A 26557-nucleotide genomic window follows, 5' to 3' on the forward strand; every position below is an offset into this window, starting at 1 on the left:
ATTAATAGGGAAACACAAACTTTAAATGACACAATAGACCAGATAGATATAATTGATATTTATAGGACATTCCATCCAAAAACAGCAGATTACACTTTCTTCTCAAGTGCGCATGGATCATTCTCCAGGATAGATCACATCTTGTGTCACAAATCAAGCCAGTAAATTTGAGAACGTTGAAATCATATCAAGCACCTCTTCTGACCACAACACTATGAGATTAGAAATCAATTACAGGGAAAAAAACATAAAAAACACAAACATATGGAGGCTAAACAATAGGTTACTAAATAACCAAGAGATTACTGAAGAAATCAAAGAGGAAATCAAAAAATACCTAGAGACAAATGACAATGAAAACACGATGACCCAAAATCTATGGGATGCAGCAAAAGCAGTTCTAAGAGGGAAGTTTATACCAATACAATCCTACCTCAATTAACAAGAAAAATCTCAAATAAACAAACTAACCTTACACCTAAAGGAACTAGAGAAAGAAGAACAAATAAAACCCACAGTTAGCAGAAGGAAAGAAATCATAAAGATCAGAGCAGAAATAAATGAAATAGAAACAAAGAAAACAATAGCAAAAATCAATAAAACTAAAAGCTGGTTCTTTGAGAAGATAAACAAAATTGATAAACCATTAGCTAGACACATCAAGAAAAAAGATGGAGAGGACTCAAATCAATAAAGTTAGAAATGAGAAAGGAGAAGTTACAACAAACACCACAAAAATGCAAAGCATCCTAACAGACTACTACAAAAACCCTGTGCCAATAAAATGGACAACCTGGAAGAAATGGATAAATTCTTAGAAAGCTATAAACTTCCTAGACTGAACCGTGAAGAAATAGAAAATATGAACAGAACAGTCACAAGTAATGAAATTGAAACTGTGATTAAAAATCTTCCAACAAACAAAAGTTCAGGACCAGATGGTTTCACGGGTGAATTCTATCAAACATTTAGAGAGGAGCTAACACCAATTCTTCTCAAACTCTTACAAAAAACTTCAGAGGAAGGAACACTCCCAAATTCATTCCATGAGGCCACCATCACTCTGATACCAAAACCAGACAAAGATACTATACAAAAAAATAAAAGTACAGACCAATATCACTGATGAATATAGAATCAAAAATCCTCAACAAAATACTAGCAAACAGAATCTAACAGCACAATAAAAGGATCATACACCATGATCAAGTGGGATTTATCCCAGGGATGCAAGGATTCTTCAATATATGCAAATTAATCAATGTTATACACCATATTAACAAATTGAAGGATAAAAACCGTATGATAACCTCAATAGATGCAGAAAAAGCTTATGACAAATTTCAACACCCATTTATGATAAAAACTCTCCAGAAAGTGGCATAGAGGGAACCTACCTCAACATAATAAAGGCCATATATGACAAACCAACAGCAAACATCATTGTCAATGGTGAAAAACTGAAAGCATTTCCACTAAGATCAGGAACAAGACAAGGATGTCCACTCTCACCACTATTATTCAACATAGTTTTGGAAGTCCTAGCCATGGCAATAAGAGAAAATAAAGAAATAAAATGAATCCAAATTGGAAAGGAAGAATTAAAACTGTCACTCTTTGCAGATGACATGATACTATACATAGAGAATCCTAAAGATGCCACCAGAAAGCTACTAGAGTTAATCAATAAATTTGATAAAGTTGCAGGATACAAAATTAATGCACAGAAATCTCTGGCATTCCTATACACTAATGATAGAAAATCTGTAAGAGAAATTAAAGAAACACTCCCATTTACCATTGCAACAAAAAGAATAAAATACCTAGGAATAAACCTACATAGGGAGACAAAAGACCTGTAGGCAGAAAGCTATAAGACACTGTTGAAAGAAATTAAAGATGATATGAACAGATGGAGAGATACACCATGTTCTTGGATTGGAAGAATCAATATTGTGAAAATGACTATACTACACAAGACAATCTACAGATTCAATGCAATCTCTATCAAATTACCAATGGCATTTTTCACACAACTAGAACAAAAATCTTAAAAATGGTATGGAGACACAAAAGACCTCAAATAGCCAAAACAGTCTTGAGTGAGAAAGACAGAGTTGGAGGAATCAGACCCCCTGACTTCAGACTATACTATAAAGCTACAGTAATCCAGACAATATGGTACTGCCACAAAAACAGAAATATAATTCAACGGAACAGGATAGAAAGCAGAGAGATAAACCCACACACCTATGGTCAACTAATCTATGATAAAGGAGGCAAGGATATACCATGGAGAAATGACAGTCTCTTCAGTAAGTGGTGCTGGGGAAACTGGACAGCTACATGTAAAAGAATGAAGTTAGAATACTCCCTAACACTACACAGAAAAGTAAACTCAAAATGGATTAAAGACCTAAATGTAAGGCCAGACACTATAAAATTCATAGATGAAAACATGGGCAGATTACCCTATGACATAATTCACAGCAAGATCCTTTTTGACCACCTCCTAGAGAAATGGAAATAAAAACAAAAATTAAAAAATGGGATCTAATGAAACTTAAAAGCTTTTGCAAACAAAGGAAACTACAAACAAGACAAAAAGACAACCCTCAAAATGGGAGAAAATATTTGCAAATGAATCAACAAAAGATTAATCTCCAAAATATATAAAGAGCTCATGCAGCTCAATATTAAAAAAACAAACAATCCAATCCAAAAATGGGCAGAAGACCTAAATAGATATTTCCCCAATGAAGACATAAAGATGGACAAGAAGCACATGAAAAGCTCCTCAACATCACTAATTATTAGAGAAATGCAAAACAAAACTATAATGAGGTATCACCTCATACCAGTTAGAGTGGGCATCATCAGAATATCTACAAACAACAAATGCTGGAGAGGGTATGGAGAAAGGGAACCCTCTTGGACTGTTGGTGTGAATGTAAATTGATACAGCCACTATGGAGAACAGTATGGCGGTTCCTTAAAAAACTAAAAATAGAATTACCATATGACCCAGCAATCCAACTTCTGAGCATTTACCAAGAGAAAACCATAATTAAAAAAGACACATACACCCCAATTCTCATTGCAGCATTCTTTACAATAGCCAGGTCATGGAACCAACCTATATGCCCATCGACAGACAAATGGATAAAGATGTGGTACATATATACAATGGACTGTTACTCAGCCATAAAAAGGAACAAAAATGGGTCATTTGTAGGACATGGATGAATCTAGAGACTGTCTTACAGAGTGAAGTAAGTCAGAAAGAGAAAAACAAATGTTGCATATTAACAAATATATGTGGAACCTAGAAAAATGGTATAGATGAAGTGGTTTGCAGGGCAGAAATTTAGATACAGATGTAGAGAACAAACGTATGGACACCAAAGGGGGAAAGCAGCGGGGTGTGGGGGTGGTGGTGTGATGAACTGGGAGATTGGGATTGACATGTATACACTGATGTGTATAAAATGGATGACTGATAACCTGATATTTAAAAAAATGAATAAAATAAAATTCAAAAAAATAAAAAATGGCTTATTAGAAATATGCCTTGGTCCATTTACAGGCTGAGCTGATATGGTTCTCTGCCCGATGTCCTGCTGCTTTGGGTGAACAATTATAGCAGGGAGAGACTCTTTTAGGGAGCAGCTGCCCTATCAAACCCTCTAAACAGCAGCATATAAGGCAGAAGCACAGAAAACCAATAGTTCATGTTAAGAGTTGGAGGCATATATTTACGTAACATTTTCCTCTCCTGAATTCCAATATTATTCCTGCTGCCATGTAAATTATTGGGTGCTTGTTTTTCCCATACATTTATGATATGGATAGGTAAACAGATCTAAGAGAAAAATACTGAAGGTAAATAGTGAAATATGTTTGGATATGCTTGTTTTATAAGACACGACTAGTGCCAAATGATGAAAATAAATTACCTTGAAGAAATGAGGGGGATTCTATATAACGTGTTGCAGAAGATGGTTAACTTATTTGGAACATCAACATGATGATTATATCATTTCTCCCTTATTTTTCCATCTAATAACACTTGATAAATAGCTAACATGAGGGTATGAATAGAATACCTTCTCCCCATGTTTGCCAGTAATTCAGCCTAACATCAGTCAGACTTCAGTGCACGTGTGTGATTTTCTTGTGTAAGGTGCTAGCCTCCAGTCGCCTAGTTCTCCATTTCTCACGGCCTACACTGGCCCCCTTACCTCTCACTGCTGCATGCTTCTTAGTGGCATTGAATAATATAGTAAACAAATTTTAAAACATTTAATGTATGACTCCCCTTTCATTCTGCACATCTTAATTAGCAATGTCTGGTCAATTTTTCCTTTATGTTCCTCTTATCTCTCTCTTCACTTGGTTCCCAGGCTAGTTCTCATCACTTATCCCAGCCTAGCTGGTCTCCCCAAATGTAATTTCTTTGTTCAGAGTTGCTCCAACTTGATACACTGGACTCACACTAAGCTTCCTTCCATGCTGCCACCCACACTACTTGTTTAGAAACTGCATTTGTGTTGCTCTCCTTACGGGCATCATAATCAACATGAATAGAGGCAAGATCCACCACTTGCCTTTCCCTGTGCAATTACTAGAATGCTGAGTTCAGAATGTGTTTGAAGTAATATTTATTGATTGATTTTCCCTTTTTTTCTGAAGTAAGTAGCTGTTGGATTGCAGCATATAGGTACATATGTTGCCCCACTGACCCCAGTGATTTATATGGTTAGTCTTACTATCTACTTAGTTGTCTCCTTCGACTTTTATCACTTGACTCACCATTTCAACCATCTCCTTCCAATTGCTCAATATAATATCTCAGAAGAGAATACAAAGTTTTCAAAATGATGCTGGATAGAGTTCTGACTGATGTTCTATAAACCAGGAGTTTGCAAACTCCAGTCTATAGGCCAAGTCCTGCTCACCACCTGATTTTACACAACCTGAAGCTAAGAGCGTTTTTTACATTTTTTAATGTTTGGAAAATATCAAAAGAAGAATAATATTTTGTGAGTCATGAAAATTATATGCAATTCAAATTTCAGTGTCCATAAATAAAGTTCATTGGGACACAGTCATGCTCATTCATTTATATATTGTTTAAGACTGTTTTTGTGCTACAGTAGTAAGTTGAGTCATTGTAACAGGGACTGAATGTCCACAATCTTAAAATATTTACTCTATGATCTTTACAGAAAAAAAGTGTGCCATCACTTGAAATATGATTATATTGTGGGAAGGAATTGGAAACAATTTCTCAAAAGTGACACTCTTTGTTTTGCTACCTATCAAGATATTCTCCCAGACTTCAAAGTTCAGAATAATTTGAATTCCTTCTCTACACCACCAATTCAGTCTCTGACCCTACTGACAGATTAATTCCCCTAAGTGCTGTTTTCATGTCACCACCTTTCTTGATGATTTCAATAACTACAGAATGATGCCCAAACTTCAGCAGTCATTTGAAAGCTCTTCACAAACATGCCTCACACCAACTTTCCATGTTATTCTTTATCACTTCTATTACTAACTACTTTATTCCAGGAAATTTGTCTATATATAGCCCAAACAAATCTGGTTTAGCTTTGTTTTGGTGTCTTTAAATTTTGTTTCTATACTGGAATATTGGTTTTTTTCCTTCTTTTCCCTATCAAACTCTATTTATCTTTTGAGTTTATCTAACTTAAAAAGCCATTCCTGACACCTTCATCTTATAGGGACAATCTTGTCTCTAACCTTCTATTACTTATTATCTCCATCACTATGCTATAGTCTCAAGACAATAGTCCTTGTTAAAAAGCTAATTTAGAGTTTATTAAGATTGGTAAGAATGTTAAACTTGCTTCTCTGCTTGGATAAGAAGCTCCTGACAGTTCTTTGTTAAGTTTTCCAATGGGCCCAGGAGGGAGATGTCTGCTGATGCTCTATGAGCTGAGCAGAAAGGCAAGGTTATTATGCATTAGTCACTGTAAGTCATGAAGACAAGCATTTTCAGTGGTGACATGGAGCAGGAAATCTTGGTCCCCACAGAGGGGACCTTGATGGCCACGACTATGACAAAGATAGGTAGTTAACTCTAAGGGCTGAAACTGCTTGAATCTATGAAAAGCTCATTTTTGTAATTTTTGTTCTGAAAAGAGAAAAAAATGTAAAAGAAGAAAACTACTAGGAGAAACATCCTTTTGGAGAAAATTGTTTATCAATTTGATCCTTAGAAACAGGTGATTACATTGTGATATGCCCAGAGACAACTTTTCGGAGTTTTTTTTATAAGGTAATTGTTCTGCAAAGTAAATGATTGATTTTATCTTTCCTGGGATTTTCTTTTAACTGAAATAGGTAGTGAATTTAATAATTCTTCATTCAGGACCTGCTAGAATTAAGAGTAGAATAAGGTAAACAAATCAAAGCCTTTAGAAAAATAAGACACAGTAGAGAAATAAAATGAGAAATGAAGATCAATATTTGAGGCTAAAGGATTTATTATACTTTGTATTTAACAAGAACAAAACACTAAACCAAATTTACTAAGGGCCAGACATTACTCAAAATGCTTTATAAACATTGACTTATTTAAACATCATGATACCTCTGAAGTAGATCTCATTTTTCAGAGGAGGAAACTGATACCCAAAGATGCTAACTATCTTGCACAAGGTCACAGAGCTGAAGAATGGTTGAAGTAGGATCTGAATTTAGGCAATCTGGCTCCAAAGTTCTTGTGGTCATGTCTTGCATGGTGTGCTGACTCACATCTATTTATTTATTTTGTTTGTTTTATTTTGTTTGCATGTGCCTTATGGCATTTCCTCTCTTTATACATTCTGTGTTCTACTGAGAAATCGTATTTGATTTCAAATGTCTTCAAATAATGGATATTCACAAACTTAAGTCTGCAACATCACACAATTTGTTTATGCATGGCTATATCCACTCACCATACAACTCCAATTGTAGGTACCTTTAACTTAACATGCCCCAAATGAAATTAATCATCTTCTTTTCTCATTCTGCTCTTTTTTATACCTAACTGAATGGCATAATCAGCCATCCAGATAATCAAACTAGAAAGATTAGAATCTTTCTCATTAACTCCTTTCTAGCAACACTCACTTTCAGTAGATTCTCCTAGTTCTGTTGTTTCTATTGCCAAAAGTCCTCTTCATTCTGTTCTTCCCTCCCTATTATTATCACAGTTCAAGTGGTCATCAACTTTTATGTGGGCTATTAGAATAATCTCCTCTGTGACCTTCCTTCTTCAGTATTTCTTTGGAATAACCATATCTACTAGCAGAACTATCTTTCTACAATACAAATGTGATCATGTAATTCCCTTCATTACAAGTATCTGAGTGCTTCTAGGAAATATTCTCTTATAAGTCACCATAGGTTGGTTAGGAGTGCTTCATAACTGTTCCCATAATAGGCTCCTGTAACACTCAATCATGATGTATTAAAAATTGCAAGCATATTTTCCAGGCTCCCCATTAAGACTGTATACTCCTTGAAGTTAAGAACTGACTGTATTTCAAATACTTTGAATCATGTCTACTTCATAAGGGGCTCCTAATAATGATTTTTTCAGATGAACTTTCCCTGCCTTGCTCCCCACCCCTACTTCCATTATTTGCCTACAGAATAAACCCTTTATTATAACTAAAAGTTCGTTCAAAATCTGATTCTAGGGTACCTTACCCACATTTTGTCTGCTACCACTTCAGCCTACAGATTCTATGCTCCAACCAAGCTGAGCCAACTGCTCACTGTCAAGTGACATCCTGCTTTCTCACATCCCTGTGCCTTGGCATATACCGGGTTTTGGCAGAAATGATTTCAAGTACCTTGTTTTTGCAAAAATAGTGTTTTTTTTATTAATCCAAAGTGACATAACTATGATCCCCTACTATATTTATAGGATTTTGTAGTTAAAATTATAGAGCAGCAACACTACCATCTGATCTATTCTCTTTAGCAATGATAACCCACATGTGACCTACATTTAAGATGGATGTACCAAAGGGCTGAGAATGAAGCTTCCAGAATCAAACTACCAGATTCTGGTCCTGACACTACCACCTTCGGGCTGCAGAGCCTTGGAAAAGTAAGGCACTTTTCCTTGTGCCTCAATGACCTCATCTACAAAATGGAGGTAATAATAGACCTAACTCTTAGGGGTGTGGAGAGAATTAGATAAATAACTAAATACATCAGATACAGGAAGTCCAGGTTGGGGAATAAGTTGTTGTAGCAGTTATATATTAGTGAGTCATGATGGGATATGTTGGGGAAGATATGCTGGAGGCAGAGGTGGAAATGTAAGCCTAGAACTCAGGGAGGACATCTGGGGAAATACAGGTTTAGGAGTCATGTCATCAACCCATAGTTAGTATGTGACATCGTAGGAGAGGATGAGGGCCCCAGAAAGAGTGTGTAGAATTGGAAGAAAATGGTTTTAGAGAGAATATCTGGGGTCACTAACAGGCTTCCAGGCATAGATGCAAAGTTCAGAAAGGGGTAGGAGAACTGTTTAGCCATTGGTACTAATCTGTAACTGGCATGGCACCCAGCACATAGCTGATGTCCACCAGTGTGGGCTGAGTGAGCAAATCTGTGCCTGGATCTGTCCCCAGCCTTTAATCTGTTCTGTGGGATAGGAGTAAATAAAAAAAGAAAATATTTCTCTCTGGAAGTAGTTCATGTGTGCTTAACCTAAGCTAGAAAGGAGGAGAAGTGGAGGAGGATTGCATTCTTAGATATACATCAGAGTCTAGTTTGAGATCTAGTGATGTTTGAAATATAGTTTGTCAACCCATGAATGAATGAATTAACCCATTAAAGGGATGGAAAACCTTTTATCATTACATACTTTTTTTTTCTCAAAAAGAATTGATGTTCACCTGCATTTCAAATAATATTTTAAAGACAAACATGATTGCAGGCATTTTATGTAAAGAACAGTGTGGCTGACTCCTATCTGTCCCATCACTCTCTCCAGGAACCCTGGGATAGTCTAATGATGGTCACCACAGCCAGAGTTTACTATGTGCTAGAAACTATGCCAGGCATATTTTGACAATAGCAGATGAGAAAATAAGTTCAGAAAGACAAAGTAATTTGCCCAAGGTCATACAGCAAAGTTATGGAGTCTGAATTCAATCACAGACCTGACTCCAAAGTCTATACTCTCAACCTCTGCTCTATCCTCTAAGAAATGGGAAAAAACACAATAAATGCTACACACTGGCTGGGCCTCTGGTCTATCTGGCCCCACACAGGGCAGGGTGTGGTCAGGTTATTGTGAGTTAACACTTGCTAACAAATTGCTCTTTATTTATGGAGTAACTTGATATGCTATTTTACGAATAGCTTAATAACCTTTTTAAGGATTATAGGAATCTTATTTTGATATTTAAAATTTAGCCTAAATTTCATCATTAGCCATTTGTAATCTAAACACATCCACATGACATTTTCATCATTCCTAGGTCTTCTAATTTAAACAGGTTTTATTTTCAAAGTAAGTGTTTAAATATGAACAAAAAATTATGATTTTGATCAAAGATAAGTACTTGTAAGGTGATTCTTAGATGCTGTCCTTTACTGAACATTAAAAAATAAAACAATTCTGTCAGTATTCTTAAAAATTCATTTATCACCAAAAGGTAAAAAAATGAAACAAAACAAAACAAACACACAAGAGTCTTCTTTATGTAACAGGAACTGGATATTCATAGGTGAGTTCTTTGACATTCAGTGAACGTTGGAATCTGTCTATGGTACTTATTCTTTTGGCTCTTCTCTCCTCACCTAACAAGAAAAAATAAAAGCAAAGGCAGCCCAGTCTTCTGTGCCAACTGACCAGGGCCCGGATGCCTAGGAGCCCTTGCTGTGGGGAGCAATAAAAGAGGCTTGTTAGGAAGGACAACCTCCTTGGTGCCCAGCTTGGGAAAGAGAGCTGGGCTGCGCAGGCGCCAACCTCATCTCCATCTGCCCAAAGAAGTCTGAGTTCACATTATCAGTCAGTGTCTTCGGTGGAACAAGAGTTCAAGACGCTGTTGTCCACTGATCATAAGCAGCACTCAGAGCATTCTCGTGCCAACCATGGTGCTTTTCCAGGGGTGGCTACCTACAGTGGTGTAATGTTAGAATAGATGGTCAAGGATTATCCCATGTGTAGCCTTTTGCTGTGTTCTGTCAACCACCCTGAGAAATCTGTGGCAAAGCAGAGCTCCGGGATGGGACTGCAATGGGATACTCTGGGGTGGCTAAGAATGGGAACTATCGTTTCCTTAAAAGCTTGTATGCTCTAAATCTGAGAGGTCAAATAAGCTTTAATTTTCATGTCAGTTGTGGACTAATTGATGGTGGCTGCTGGGAACAACATGTTGACAAGAATTCTAAAACCTATTTAAGTCTCAGGGTGTAACAGTGCTATAATTAACTTATTTCTGCGATAGAAATAGGAAGAGAAAGGAGAAGAATGGTGTCCAAATATGTATTTACCAACTTTGTGCTAATAGAAGGCACAGAAATTTGCTCAAACTTACAAAAGGAAAAAAGAGGTATAAAGTCTGCAGTGAAACCTAGATTTCTAGACATATACCAATGTGTACAAATAATAATGTATACCTAATGTCACATATATAATAATAGCCAATATTCTGAATCTGACACACTACTTAAGCATTTTGATACATTTAGTCCTCATAACCTCCCTGTGAAGTTGGTACCATTATCATATGTATTTTATACATAGGAAACAGAGTCAGAGAGGGATCGAGTAATTTCCCCAAGGTCTATTAACCTAGAAAGTCATAGGGCAGGATGATAAATCAGGCAGTCTGATTAAGACTTTCAGTTCTTCATATGATAATGTATCTTTAACGTTTTCCTATATGTTATTTTTTGGTTACTAAAGGAGGTCAAATTCACCTCAAAACTGTAGAGAGCCAGCTCCTGTGGTAGAATTTGCTACAATGGATTCCATTTCTCTGGAGAAAAAAAAAAAAAAAAAAAGCTTTTCCCTTTATTTCCTGTGATACCTTTTTCAAGGGCTTTCACGCCCAATTGAAATCTCTGCTTAGGGCTCTCATCAGGCCCCCTGGTATATTCTATTTGTGGTTACCACCATCTGCGTTGCTGACTCCAGGAACAAGTTAATGGATGGCTGTAGTATCAACCAAGAATCTCAGTGGCAGTTTTGACATTCACAGTTATGACTTTTGCCACCTTGGAAATTGAGGCTGCAGGGCTCATCTCCCTGGACAGGCATAATGTTCTTTCATAACTTTACCGGGAGGCTTGAGCCATGGCAAGAGGGATGGAGGTGAAGAATAAAGAGGAATCTCCTGGTAAGAAAGATCATTAAGCATTGGCAGATTCCCCTGGGAGCCTTGAAACTCTTTCTCCAACTGAGAGTGGAGCTAGGGGTAGGGATGGTAGCTTTTTGGCCAAGGCAGAGTAGAGTGTCTCAGCCCTGCTCTGTTATGATTCCACAGTCAACCTCATCATATCTCACATTGCAAGGGAATGCACACAACTCTGGATGTTTCTATTAAAATAAGAAAAATGATTTTCTGAAAAGAGATACTTTCAAACTCAATTATTTTCACGTTGGAAGATGTGCTCATCTCAGTTCCAACCCTATGTAGTGAAGGGGTGTAAATTTAAGAAAAACAAGCATGTGGCTGCTCAGCTGTCTCAACTGTCTTCTTTAGTCACTTGCTAATAGCCGTTAAATCTTACAGAGAAACTGTGCATCTGCCAAGAGCACAGACAAGGGAGGCCAGTAATCAGTCACAGAGTTATCCAGCTTCCCATCTCAATCCTCATCCCTGCTCTTTGCAGAATTCTAATGTCATTTATCTTTTTTCCTCCATTTTAAATGAAGCTATCAGAGCCAATACATTTCTGGCGGTCTTTTGATTGCTACTCACAATAAGATGTTCCGAGTGTGAATGGTGCTAAATGACATAACACATGTATTTGTGGGGTCACCCCAGTAGGTTGAGATGAACAGTCGACTTTTGTCCTCACCGGTCTCCCCTGCCCACCACCCTCCCTCCCTCCAGTCCACACTGCTCACCTGTGCCCCACATTCTCACACCCGTTTTGGTCCCAGGTGCAACCTCACCCCTCTCCTCTGCCCTGTCTTAGTTAAACACTTGAAGTTCATTTAGCCTAACTTGTAGCTAATGTCTGATACAGGCTTGGAAACAATAACTCATGTTTGCATGTGTTGCTTAACTGTGTTTCTGCTCTTCCCAGTGACAAACTTGTCTGACAGATAATCTCCTGCCTGAGTTCCTGTCTTGGTAACCTCAGACCCTCTCAGACACAGCTCTCCATCCTTCTGGTTTAGAAAAAATTCTGGCTCTTAATGTCAGAATTTAATGACCTCCACGGCCACATGCTGACCAAATTGTGTGATGCAAATTGTCTGCCTGGGCTGCTCAACATTAAGTCCTTCTGGATTGACTGGCTAGGCTGTGTTTTAGGGCAGGGATTCATGATAGTGTCCCTCTAACTCTACAGTTATGGCTGTTTTACAAGAGCATGGTTTTATAATTTTTATAAAAACTTAGGCTGCTCCCTAAGTTAACTGTGCAGGATCTAGCCATGACCCCAAACCTGATGGATACAGTTTTGTTAAAGAGTACAATGGTTTTCACAATGCTGAGTCCACTAGTGAATTATTAGTTTAACATGACCTTTGAAGGGCTAACCCAGTTGATTTTTTCTTCCCGAAAATATTTTCCCCATTGGGTTTCATACCACTTAGTGCAACTATCTCATTAGTTGTTTCTTTTGAGTCTCCTTTGCTAGTTCCTGACTTCAAATATTAGTGTGTTCCAGAGCCCACTTGGAATTCTTCTCTTTTCAATCTTTAATTATTCCTTTGGTGTTTGCTTTCATCCAGTCTCATGGCTTTGAGTACCATCTACATACTGATGACTCACAGATGTGGACACCCAGTCCAGACCTCCCACTGAACTCCCGATTGGGTATTCATCTGTCTACTTGACATCCTCGCTTGGATGCTTAATAGATATCTCAACTTTAGTATGTCCAAAAGCTACACTTCTAACCTCTACCACCTACCTTGGCCTACTGTAACCTCTGCTGTGAGTATTTCTTGGCTCAGTTAGCTGCAACTTCATATGTCCAGATGCTCAGTTCAAAATTCTTGGAGACATCTATGGTAGACAGTCTGGCCATCATCAGTTCCTTCTCTCCACCCATCAAGAGGTGAAGTCTATGCTCCTCATCTTACATATGGACTGGCCTTGTGACTTGCTTTGATGAATAGAATATGTGACAGATGTGACATTGTACAATTTCCAACCCAGGTTTTACAAGGATAGGCAGCATCTTCTTCCTTCTGGAACTAAGTCACTATGTGAAATTCTGACTAATCTGAGCCCACTGTGCTGTTGTAAAGTCTAAGCTTCCTGCAGGGCAAAACCATGTGGAGAAAGATGCTCGGCCACCACAGCTATTCTAGCCAGCCCCAGCTGATGTACCAGGTATGTAAGTGTAGAAGCCATCTTGGACCCCACACAGAACAGAATCACTCAGCTGAACCCAGCTCAGATTGCTGGATATGACAAATAATACATTTTTTAAGCCAGTAAATTTTACATAGCAGTGGAAAATAATATCCTTGACTCTGTATTTTCTCTTACAGTCCACATTCAATCTGTCAGTAAGTCTGTTGACTCTGCTTTCAAAATATATCCATAACATAACCATTGTTTTCAACTCAGATGCTACCACTTCATCTGAGTCACCAAAATCTCCTGCCTGTTTTCCCATGTTCCTCCCTCATTCTTTTATAACCTGTTCTCCACATAAAGTAAAAGTGACCCTTTAAAATTTAAGTCCTGTCATGGTACTCCTTTGCTTAAAACCTTCCAACCCTCCTTTTCACTCAGAGTAAAAACCAAAGAACTGTAATGGTCTACAAGGCTTTACATGACTTGGTGCCCCCCATTAAATCTCTACCATTTGCTTGGGGAAAATCGGCCTCCTTGTTTTTTCTTAACCACATGGGTATGTTTTTGCTTTAGGGTCTTCATGCTGCTAGTTGCTCTGCACAGGACACTTTTCTCCCAGGTAAAACCTTACCTGCTTATCACCTCCTTCAAATCTTTGCTCAAATGTTACCTTCTCAGCTAGGTCTTCATGGACCACCCTACTGCAAACTGCAACACTTATCCCCTTCCCACTCCTTTATACCTCTTTCCTTGCTTTACATTTTCTTTAACACCTACCTTCTAACTTATGTTAATTTCATTGTTTATTTTTGTTTATTATCACTTACCCCACACTTGAAGACCAGGTCAGGGATTCTTACACATTTGGTTAGCTGATATATTCTCAGTTCCCAGAACAAACTCCAGCAGGTGTTTTGTTAATTATTTGATGAATGATTGTATCAGTGAATCTGTGTTTTCTTCTCCTCCATTAAACCCACTAGATGTCTCTAATATAGGCTGAATTTGGTCAAACCCTGAACCAGCTCTGTTTATAGAGGCTTAGAGATAAGTCATTCTTCGAGGCTTGAGATTGTGTGGTCCATTCAAAATTGCTGGGATCAGAAATTCTTCTCCAAGTCTCTATCATTCTACCATATACTCTTAGGGCTGACTCCATGTGAAATTCTTATTTTGTCTTTCATCTCTCTCTGACTCTCTCTCTCTGTCTCTCTCTCTGTCTCTATCATTTTGAGTTGTGGCTAACATTTGTTTTCTCTCTGGGCTCCTAATACATTCTAGTGGTGCTATCTCAAGATCCAACATGGAGACCAGCTGACTGGGTTGTGCAGTTGCCTTCCCAGACTTTTTCAGTCACTATCCCAGGACTGGAGCTTTGTTCTGGATCTGGGTCTATGCCCAATACTCATAATTTGGCCACTGGATGACAACTCTATCTGGCCAGATTGAGTATACAATATCTGTCTGATAACTGCCTGCCCACATTATTCTCATCTACACACAAAGCTATTTTTTCTTGCTTTTTATTTCTTCAGCATTATATTAAAAATATGTTTGATTTTTCAGTTAAAATGGATGTCTGGTATTACTTATTTCTTTCATAGTATCTTTATGGGTTTTTTCCATGCCACATGTTTCAACTCTTTTACACTCAATTTAGTTTGTATTTTCAAATATTAATCATACAATATTTCTTTTCTCAACCCTCTAAACATGGGATGTGCTATACTGAGTGTAGGTATTAAAGAGTAAAAAAAAAAAAATGAGAAAAACAAAGTCTTCAGCAAATCAAGCAATTAGAAGTTACAGTTCTACTTAAGTTCTTCTAGAATTGTCACAATATCATAATAATGCCTTCACCCTGATGTTGTGGATAGTTTTAGTAAGAATAGCACTTAAGGTGCCTGTAACAGTTGCTAGGCAGTCCAACTCAAAATGCTATTTCACAAAAGATTATCTGTATTTTGTGGGTCATCCTCTGCTTCCTTTTCAAACTTAGCTATTGGTTGATGTATCATTTTCTTAAAAGTACATCCTGATACATTTACTGTACCTGGACTCATTATGACTAGCTGTCTTGCAGTGATAGATTCTCTCTGTTAAGAGTCAGGAACACAAAACCTCTGCCTTCTCTTTCTGTCATGTACTACACACTGCGCACTGAGGCTATAACCTGTGCTTTATTCAAAACTATTCTGTTACTATTTGTAGCTCACTACACTATGCCCTTTTAAAGCAGAAGCAGAAGCAGCAAAGTGGCTGAAATATAGCTTTAAGTACAAGGGGACTGTTATTGTCAGGTAAGCACCATTGTCTTACTACCGGCTCACTAATCTGTAGTCAGAAGAACTGCCATCCCCATGCATTCATGATTAGTTATTTTATTGCACCATTTTAAGGGCTCATAAATTTTGACATTTTTGTTTTTGAAGATCAGATGACTTCAGCTGCTCTCCCCACTGCACCCTGCTCCTTTCACTCCTCTCTGCACTGTGCACTCCTAATCCTGCAGTTAGCCCTGGCAGGGACCACTTCTCCATGCAGGGCTGTTGGCCTGAGCTGAACTGTAAGACAAATGTTAATGAAGTTGCCCTTTTAGAAAATTAACATTTTAATAATCATGATGACTAAGAGTCTAGTTTTAAAGATGAAGGGCTGTATCTGTTTAACTGGTTTTACACAACACTGAACACAAAATTCCTCATTCTTGCCTGTGTGAGTGCTTTTGTGTTTATCATCTACCATTGGTAAAATCTGCTTTTAAAATCTGTCTCTCTCTCTTTTTGGTTATAAAATTCTCATTAAAGAAAATTTGCATTAGGTACTAAAGTTGCAATAAAAATATTATCCATATCCTCACTGTCCAAAGAAAATTACAGCTAATACATTGACCTCTATTTTTTTCTCTGCATATATTTGTTTCATTTGTACGTAGTTTTGTTTTTCTGTTTCTATAATACATACTGTTTATGTAATTAGATGTTATTATATATGCTGTGTATATAATTTTGCTTTTTTTTTCTACTCATATCTTAAATCTTTTCTCTTGTAACTTGAATACCTTGTGAACATTCCATCTACTGCATGTGTCATATCCATTACTGCATAATATTTTGGTCGAATTAGGTTACTCAATATTATAAATAAAACTGCAAAGAACATCTGGGAATAATTTCATTTTTTTTTACATTTTTAAATATTTGGGATTATTTACTTAGACATACTTCCAGAAATGGAATTACTTAGTCAAAAGATATGAATATTTTAAGATACTGGATAGCGTTTGAAGGAATAAAGACATAAACTTGATAATGAAGCACCTATGCCTTACTTTACTCTCTGGATTAGAAAATATATGGCAGGATCCCAGAATGTTAGAAATGGGAATAAATTAAGAAATGATTTAACGATTCCTTCATGTTATTATGAGAAAACTGAGCTTAAAAGAGGTTAGAGTGCTTATAATTACATAGGTGGCATGGGCAGGTAGTAGCAGACACAGGATGTGGTTGCAGGTTTCCAAACTTCCAATTCAGCGCACCTTCTAAGGACCACTAATATCTTTTCAGACTGAGTAATTCTGAAACATAAGTGGAGATTTTGCTGGAGAGAAGATACTTCAAACAAATACTAAAGTGCAAACTATACAGCAACTCAGTTTCATTTGCAATGTAATGTTCTTAACTCAGAACAAGCTCCTTGTCCTTTGATTCCAGCACAGAATAAACATACATGAAATACATTTCAGTACTTCAATTTGGAATGATATCCCCAAGTGCTCTATTCTGATATTTAACAATACCAATGGATGAATTATCAATCCTGTCATCATTCCACTAGAAAGGAATTTTGAAAGTTTAATAGAGCCAATTAATTTCCAAAAGGATGAATTTTTATTCAAAGAATTTATCATACACAGCTGACTGATAATCTGGTGAGACTATGTTGCCTTTTTTGCCTTCATCTGTCTAGATATCAAAAAAGGAAGCATTTGTTTATTAGTACTTAACTCAGTCAGAAGAATTATTCTTGCAAAGACATCAAAAGTTGTATGTAATTTTTACAAGAAAATTGTGGACTATTTTCTAATTAATATATTTAAAGCCAACCAAAGTTTATAACAAACTTATAAACTTCACTTTTTTCTTGTGCAGAACTTGCTTATAATTAAAACTTCAGAATAAATCTATCTATAACTCAACACTTTCTATTACCTTACAATTTGTGATATTTTCAAACTTTAATTGACCAGGGGAAAATACTTTTTTATAAAGTATTTTTTTATAAGATACTTTTTATGAAGATGGTAGAATTAGTTAATTTTATAAAATAGCCATACGTGGTTTAAAAAAACAATGACATTGTAAAGGTGAGACAATGATAGAGGAAAAAGAGTTATTTAATTTCTCACTAATACAATCACATCCATCTATATTATACATATTCATTTTATCCTCTCCTCTCCTCATTTTGTATGGGCTCAGACATTCTTCTACATCATGACACTTTTCTTCTTACTTTTTTTCCAGTTGTTAGAAAATAAGCAGTCGGTCTGGCCATAAAGCATCCTCCTATGTGTGATGGGAATGTTACAGAAGCCCTGGTGCTTCAGAGGAGCAGTCAGTGAGGCAGTACAAAGGTTAAACTCTGAGGCAGGAGTTTAATAAAAGGAGCTTTCCATCAGTCTAACACAAGCCAGTCCTTAATTATCACTCTCAATTGTACTCTAAAAAATTGAGACAAAAACCTAAGAACTTAAAACTTAATACTTCCTCTTGAAAATAAGGGAAGAGATTTCCCTCCCCTCCTTTTGAGCATTTACTTTAGAAAACTTGTCATTGTAAGGACTTTCTTCTTTCTTTGAAATGTATATAAATCATTTTGAAGATTAGATAGGGCTTTATGACCTAGACATGTCTATTCTCTAGGACCCAGGAGCCATCTCTTTGAAATTTAAGTATCAAGGGAGATAGCACTCCTATCTCCCCATTTCTGTGTGAAGGTAGGAGTCTAATACAGGTGTTCCAAGGTGTGAAACTACTACCTGTCACAAAGATATGAGAAGGTTAATTTTCCTCTGGATAAATCCAACTACAAATTGGTTAACACAGATGGTCACCCTAATTACCTGGTGAATTTACAGTGAACTATGCATGATGAATGGTGCTGTCAGGCCTCTTACTTGAGGAATAGTTATGGTATATCCTAAGAACATGTATGAAATGGGTTATAGCTACTTCAGGATATAAAAGAGTGAGATTTCTTTTTGTCTTTGCAATCTTTTAGTAGATTACCTGTGATGTGTATGGCATTCTGGATCAATGCTTATTCAATAATAAGTATTTTCTTTCTCTACTAACTTTGTGCAGAGGATTTCTGGGTTTGGAGAAGATTTTGTTTTTAATTATATTAAAAACAGTATAAAGAGAGGGTACCAGTCCCACAGTAAAAATTTTTTAGGCTTTAATATGGTTTGTTTAAAAATAGGAATTTGGACACATTTCAATTTTTTTTCATGCCCCCTTCCATGTAATCTTGTGGAATGGGCAACATATCCTGGAATTTTAAATTCATGTATAGATTGAGAAGATGGAAATGATATGAGCCCTTCTGGGCAAAAGGGAATAAACTAACTTCAAAAATAAACACAAACAACTTAGATTAGTAGCTCATGGCCTTAAACTCTCTACCAAGGGCTATCCTAAAATAACAGGATACTATAATGATCAAAAAAATAAAAGAATGAAAACATATGAAATCAACACTGATAGTGAAGATACTCCATCTTGTGACCAAGCAAGATGTCTTTTGGAAGATAAAATCCAGAAAGCACCTTCCTCCCAGGCAGGGAGCACTTCCCCAGTGACCCAGACATGAGAGTTGCTCACCATCTTCCTATGCTTTGGTAGGGATCAGCAGTGTTACTATCAGTGCTCTAACTCTAATACCCCATCATGAAAGCATGAAAAACACAGAGTGAGGCACAGGGAATATATAACACAAAGACAATAACACCTGAGTACTCTTGATGAGGAGGCTTTGATTCAATAGAAAATCCATTTTCACAAATGAAAGAAAGCAACTATTTCATGACAGGCAGGAGCTTCTAAAGTACAGTAATACTACCAGCTAGAAGAAAAGAGTTGTGTGTCTTAATCTACACCTGCCAATTGTGAGGATGAGGTGAAATTTCAACGCTTTTTCTGCCATGCTAGGTTTATCATTCCTTTTCCATTTCTACCAATTCCAGAGGAAGAATATTAAGTAACAGTTCAAGAGGCCCCTTTGTGAAAGGTCATAAACATCTAAGCCACGTCTTTTTTCTTCCAGTCTCTGGGGGTGGGTAGACAAGAAAACCAAGGGCTCAACCCTCTCCTCCCAGCATGCAGCTATGTGGGTGATTTGAGCTGAGGCTGCTCTACAGATCTAGCCATCTTGGGACATCACTCTTTCTGAGTTTCATGCAGTTTGTCCCAGGATGGTAAATTGCTTTGGGAGAAGTAGAAAGAAAGACTGTGTGGCTTATTCTGCTGCAGTTTATCCTTGGCTTTTGTTGAGAGACTTCATAATAAAACTCCCATTAGTTTAAAAATATTGTGTGTGTGTGTGTGTATGTGTGCATGTGTGTGTATTGTATAACTGCTACTGAGGGTGGTATCTGCTATGCTGTTTAGATGATTTCATATGCGATTAATAATTCTCTCAGAAGAGAGAATTAGGGAAAAATAGTTTCTCATCACAGATTAGAGTACTCTCTTTTAATAGATGATTATGTAAATTATCATATACCCCCTTTTTGCATTGACTGCTAGGAATCTCATGTATAAGTTTGATGCCCAATTTTGATACCTTATTATTACATACATTTTCTAAGTATAATTTGCCTGATCCTACCCACCCAACCCACTCCTAACTCATATCTCGTTCTTGGCTCTTACTTCTTAAAATTTGTTGTATCGTTTTGCTTCCTTTGATTTTATCATAAATTGCCTCAAATCAAACAAATAGAACTGTAATGTTTCAAAAAGCCTTAGAGAAGAATTCTCTGCATCAAGGACTGTACCATCCAGTCTCCTTATCCCAGTACCATGTTCTTTCTATATGCAAGAAAATATTCATGGATATTTATGTGTTAGAAACATAACAGAAGACTGCAAATAGGTCATCCTTTAACCTAGCAGAGAATTGCCTGCAGCAGAACTATTTTAATGGGTATTGTGTCAGCATTTCTTTTACACATTTCACATTAAAAGGTTTATAAATTGCATACACTTAGTATTGAAATACGAGGTATATACTATAAGTGTAATCTTTTTTTTTTAAGTCTCCTCTTTAGGCAGTTATAAGAAACATTAACCTGTTTAGTAAACTGTGCAAATTTTAGCAACCTTATCATAGCTCACAGCTCATTTAAAATAACTTCTTAAAATACTTTATTATAGACCTTTTCTTTGAATCATCATCATAATAAGAATAACTAAAATGTGGAAAACATCTGTAACAGTTCCAGGCTCCTTAAACACATATCATCTTTCAGGAAAGTTTTCTTCTTCCTTTATGCAGCTGGAAAAGCTAAGGAATAAGAGATCCAATTCGAATCATGGTGAAGCTTTGCCAGTTTTAGGATCCAGGCCACTTAACCCTCTCTTCATCAAGCATATGCATAATTTTGAAGCATCCACAGAGTGAGTGTTTGGAACATTTTCTGCTTCAGCAGCATTTTATGTTTGCTTGGGAAGTGTGAATTAAAGAGAAGACACGCTCAGTTACCCAGATATATGGATGTTCAGCTTTGAGTTTTAGAAGTAGACACTGTTTTGTGTGTATTTTCTCTTGTGGATATTGGCAACTACACTTTTCATGAGAGTAAGTTCGTTGCCCAGGAAAGATTGGATCAGGAGCAAAAAGAGATCGCAGTTGCTACACAGACCCAGCAACAACTGAATTTTAAGTTGAACCTTGTTAGCATGTCAATGTTGGGCTTGTATACATTTCAGGACAGGATGCATTAGTGCAGGGGGTAGGAATACATTTCCCTGTCCTCCTCACAGTCCATTTAAAAACCACAGAGCCCATTCCTAGATGGCTTTCTGAGTGGGCTCACCCGACTAGGCAGGTGAAATGGAAGCCTTTACCAGTGCAAAGGGAGGCACTGACACTGGAAGGATTAAACTTCTGAAAGTGAAGGTGTATTATCCTTGACATTATAAAAGAAGACGTCAAATAAATAAAATAATCAATAGCAAATTGGTAAACATTTCTCAGCAAACAGAGCAAGTTAATGCAGTGGAGATGTCCAGGTCATTTTTTCTCCATAATGTTGTTTGGTATTTAGCATTAGCTGAAATTAACTTCTATTGCTTTCATTTCTATTGTCAAGGTTCTATGAGACACTGTGGGCCACCTGAGGGTCCCCCTTTCCCATGACGTGCCAGAGTTACCATGAAGGATGAAAATAGAACTCATGTAGGTCAAGTGGTAAACAAATTACCAGAGATATTTTGCTGTAGGGTCACCTTACTCGGCTCACACTCTGAAAGTTGTGGGTTTTTTTTTTTTGCGGTACGCAGGCCTCTCACTGTTGTGGCCTCTCCCATTGCGGAGCACAGGCTCCAGATACGCAGGCTCAATGGCCATGGCTCACCTGCCCAGCCTCTCCACGGCATGTGGGATCTTCCCGGACCGGGGCACGAGCCCGTGTCCCCTGCATCGGCAGGCAGACTCTCAACCACTGCGCAACCAGAGAAGCCCCTCTGAAAGTTTTTTGATCATTGACATTCCTATAATGTAACCCGCATTCATGGCTATCACTTCTAATTGTGGTGATCTTAAAATGGTAATATTATAGGTTACCCTGTGACAATCTTAAGGAGTCTTAAAGATACTTGCATTGGCAATCCTGACTCCCATGGTCATCTCTGTGAGGTGAGAAGGTTGTTATGAAAAACAACTGTATACAGCAATAAAACCATGTTTGGGAATAATATCTAGTAATATCCATGAACTGAGTGAGATGAAACTTGATGTTTTATGTGTCTTACTGAGCTGTGCTCCCTGTGACCCAAAAGGCTTCCTCTTGCTGTTAAAACCTGTGCTGTTCAGCTCTGATAAATAATATCTGTGTGCTCTGATTGTCAGCTTTACTCACATCAGAGAGGAAATGTTTGTCTCCTTTGCAAGCAGAAGCAAAACCATCATGCACTGATTCTTATTTAGCAATTGTTTAGCATTAATTGGAACTTGGCATGCTGGGAAACTCACTTTATTTCACAGCACCATAGACACAGTGTAATGTACATAGCACAGTTGAAGCAGCAATTTATGAAAAGTTACAATATTCTTTGTAGAGAATGGAGTTGCTATTCATCATTAGGACTAGGTCCAATATTTATGGAATGTTCACAAATGATTAATTATGTGTCATTTACAAATAGCCTCTAATAGGAGACATTTTTATTATAAGTGCTATTTTAATGACTTGTCTGTCTCTATGGATTCATGTGCAAGACTGCAATAATTTCTTTTTACTTCCTTCCGTCAGCCCCAAACCTGACCCTGCTGCTGCTCATCATGCCTCTCCTATTTCTTCAGCAGAATCATGTGACCATTCCCCTAGAAACCTTGGACATATCTGTGACTCTCACTCACACCCCATTTCCAGTCACTCATCATATTCAAATGGCTCCTTGTTGCCTGCAGAATAAAAGCCAAATGTCCTTAGTCTGATAAGCAGCCAGATAAGGATGCTGACAGCCTGAGCCACCATAACATGCTGGTCCAAGTGGTCTATCCTAGCTCTCACCATGAGATGTTCATCTTCATCTCTGTGTCTGTGTCCCTGCAAATGTTCTCTGGCTGGCATGCCCTTCTTCCCCTTTGTCTGCAGAGTGAATGCCTGTGTTCAGAAGTTGGCTCTAGAGGCATCCAGACTTTTCACTCCCTGTCCACCAGGCAGAATCTATAACTCTCCTCTCATTTATTTCCTTATAGAAATGTATGCATACTTCATTTATGTTCCTTATTTATATGTATATCTAACTCATGTATAAGATATTAATATATTTAAGCTTTACTCAGTTTTTTAAAAATTGTGTCTTCTATGTGTACCATGTTAACTTCGCACATGACAAAATCTTATTGAAGGTTGTTTGGCTAAACTGAAAATCCTGTTAAAAGAAGTAACAAATCAAAGTAATGCCTTAGTGAATATCCTATGTAACTACTACTTAGTGGTTGATGATGCAGGTAAAATGAACATAAGTGTAGAAGAAGGTCTGATAGCAGATCACTGACAACCCTAATAAAGTAGATAGATATAGAGACATAGTAGTTTAGGGCACAAGGTAGATCAGAGGTTACCTATAACCATAAAAATAGTTTACTTTTATTTTATTATGCTCTCTCCTTGCCCTTCAGCCTTGGCATTTTCTGTGTCATTTGTCTAGAAGAACAGCCCACCTTAGTGCTTAGACCATAGTAGACTCACAATAAATATGTCTTGCTTGAAGGAATGAATGAATGAACAAGTGAAATTGTTTCAGCTCTTTCATTTTACAGATAAGGAAACAGACCCAAAGATGTAAAAAATAGGAAAGCAGAAACCACCTCTTTTCAAGCTCCTACTATATTCCCCACAATGAGCTAAGTGCTTTCATCTCAATTTTTCCATTTTACAGTATCAAGAAAAATTATACAACTATTATGTTAGATAAAGAACTTGAAGCTCAAAACCTGTGTCCTATGATCACACAGATTGGTGATAACTCTTGTTCTTATACTATGTACAGTGTGCAGGCTTTCTTTTGCCACCCGCTGGCATGATAATCATGGACAGAAACATAATTGATTATTGGTTTTGGTGGACAGGATCTCTGCTTTTTAGAATCTACATTGTTTAGATGGTAGCAGTAAATATGGGGAGTTGTGATCAAGTGACAAGATCTTTAGAGTTGAAAGCTGAAAACCAGTGTTCAGTTCCTAATCTTGTTACCTTTCTTCGGGCAAATCCTTTTTTGTCTTGGAAACTTAGTTTTCTCATCTATAAAGCAAGGCACATAATACCAGCCTTGTGGAGTTCTGTGGTGAACAGATGAATAATGACTATGAAAACACATTTTGTCTACATAAAAGTAAAGTATTATTATTATTAAGCTTATGTAAGAATGAGGGCATATGTATGAAAGGGCTTTCTCGGCTGCATGTTCACTCTCTTTTGTTTCCTCTGTTATCATTTTGCAATTTTATAACATCCCAGACTTCTTTTGTGTAAACAGATGAAAATAGGATAAATAAATATTTCCCCACTAATGTGATTTGTATACAATATATCAGATTTAAATAAATTTCTGCTTCTAATTCTTCTGAATTCACAATTCAGCAAAACTTAGTAATAGAGAAATAACAGTTAAAAAGACATTTGTTTCTTGTCATAAGCTTCTGTTCTTGTAAGAAAATCAAAACACTCCAAGAACAGGGAAAATACGAAAATTAACATCATTGCACAGACAGTGGTAGCTCTTTGATGAGAATAAAAGCCACTGACATCGTCTTCTGGTAATAATTGAAATTATGACTTTTCAAACGTTCTGCATTAGCTGCAGCTCTATGCATACATTTTAAAATCAATCTGATCAAAAATTATTTGCATTTCTCAGTTTTTTAAACATTGTCCTTTACCTCAAACAAGGTACAGAAAGCATCATTTGCCTTTTGTTGACTTCATCTCTGACCTTTAACATTAATACTGCCTTATGATCAATTATCAACAATTGTTAAGTCCTGAAGCTTTCCATTTTTATATAAAATTTTTTATTAAAATTAAATAAATATACACAGCCAAAGTGAAAACAGCAATTAAGATATATTTCCAATGTATTTTTTAAGATCGCTGATGGTCATCCATTCGAGAATCCTGGAACATTAGGCTTGAAAAGGACCTTAGAACTCATCAAGTTCTGACCCTTTTATTTTATAGCCCGAGAAATGAAGCTGTGAGTGGCTGAAAAGGAGAGTTTCTAATTTTCTGAGAACAAAGACAAGGAAACAACTCCAAACTATCTTTTGAGCACTCTTTTTGCTATACTATATCAGAATATAATCAATTTCAATATGTATAACTCAATTCTCCTTTATCCAAATGACATCAGGAAAAAGGGGGCCTTGCTCAGCACTTACATTAGCTGTTTGGATGTAGACACTGACAGAATGAAGATTATATATCTGGGACAGGACCAAATAAATTGGATGATAGGAGATCTCAATAGCCTGGAACAATTGGCTAAGTCTAACAAAAAGGAATTTAACAGAGAGAGATGCAAAGTCAGCACTTAGATTACAAAAAACAATGGCAAAACTACATGAAGTGGGACATATGGCTTAGAAGCAGAGCACTATTTTTGTTTTAAGTTGCTGTTTTTAAAGGAACCAAAATTTCCATGAGTTTAATCTTGATATCTTCTCCAAATCAACTGAATTTTCCGCAACCTAATAGAAGTATATATAGAACAATAAAGATGCTAAGTATAGTCTACTCCATCTACCTGGAATTGAGATTATAGTCATACACACTGATAAACTGGGGCATGTAGAGGAGAAAGACCAGAGTGTTAAGTTGACTCAGATTCAAATATATGAGGAAAGTTTAAAGGAATTGTTAATGCCTCTCTAGAAAAGAGAAGGATTGCATTTGTTTTTTGGTGAAATGGAGATGAAATGAACATGTCCTTTGTAACAAAGAGGATGAATGATCTGTTGGAAAGAATTCAGGGCATGGCATCAGAAAGCATGAGTTTGAGTATTGGTGCCATCATTTACCAGTGGTGTGACCTAGGAAAGATCTCTAAGAAACTGAATATCAGGCTCTTGATATGTAAGATGAGAGTAGCAATATCTACATTGCAGGATTGCTGTGAAAATTAAATTAAATTAAATAACATATGTAAAATACGTGTAGTACATGGCATGCAGTAGTTAACAAATATTAACCTTTCCACCACCTGCTAGGTAGAGTCATGAGAGATTTTTATTAG

General features: G+C 36.9%; 1 protein-coding gene across 1 annotated transcript in view; it reads right to left on the reverse strand.

The window, feature by feature from the left end:
• RALYL (RALY RNA binding protein like) overlaps positions 1-26557 on the reverse strand; it is an 875975-nt gene that overhangs the window by 173896 nt on the left and 675522 nt on the right. The window lies entirely within an intron of this gene.

The sequence above is a fragment of the Physeter macrocephalus genome, chromosome 15, assembly GCF_002837175.3.
Source record: "Physeter macrocephalus isolate SW-GA chromosome 15, ASM283717v5, whole genome shotgun sequence".
Classification (NCBI taxonomy): Eukaryota; Metazoa; Chordata; class Mammalia; order Artiodactyla; family Physeteridae; genus Physeter; species Physeter macrocephalus.